This window comes from Triticum dicoccoides, chromosome 7A (genome assembly GCF_002162155.2).
Source record: "Triticum dicoccoides isolate Atlit2015 ecotype Zavitan chromosome 7A, WEW_v2.0, whole genome shotgun sequence".
Classification (NCBI taxonomy): Eukaryota; Viridiplantae; Streptophyta; class Magnoliopsida; order Poales; family Poaceae; genus Triticum; species Triticum dicoccoides.
This window is the reverse complement of record NC_041392.1, coordinates 696677342-696677995: the sequence shown is the minus strand read 5'-3', so window position 1 is coordinate 696677995 and position 654 is coordinate 696677342.

The window sequence follows — 654 nt, the reverse complement described above, 5'->3', positions numbered from 1 at the left end:
AGAAGGGCGGCGCCTGTAGTTTGTGTCGATGGATGGGTGGGGGTGTTAGCAGAATAAGAAAGTGGTGTGCAGAATAAGACTCTTAAGGGTGTTACCCACTCTATATATATCAAAAGTTAACCTAAATCCCTTCCAAAATATCAAAAGTTAACTTAACTTGGACTACGAGGGCCGAAACTTCCGGTCAGCCCGGAACTTTCGGGTTAAAATTACATCAAGTAGCCCTCTTGCACAGCTCCTGCACGTCGCATATGGCTTCGTATTGCGATGGTCCCAAAAGCAAAGTTATAGATCTTGCAATGGAGAAAAACTCGTCAGTTAATCATCTTTTCATCCGAGGTCATCCTGAGGTTGGATTCGGCCCCGCAAATCTGCAAATAATATTAAAATTCCAGTATTCGGGGCGCACCGCGTGCAAAGTTTCTGTTTAGTCCAGAACCTCAACGTATGTTTTGCCTGAAACTTTCGGGGCAAACTTATGCAGCACACCGTTTTGGCTCTAACTTTTGCATACAAACTCAGATTTAGATGTTTTTTATATCAAAATCGATCGTTTCGACGAGACGAAGACAATCCGTGTAGAAATGTTTCTCATATGAAACCATCTTGTGGGCGTAATCAGCCGAATAGTGTTTTGAATACAAAATCTGAGTA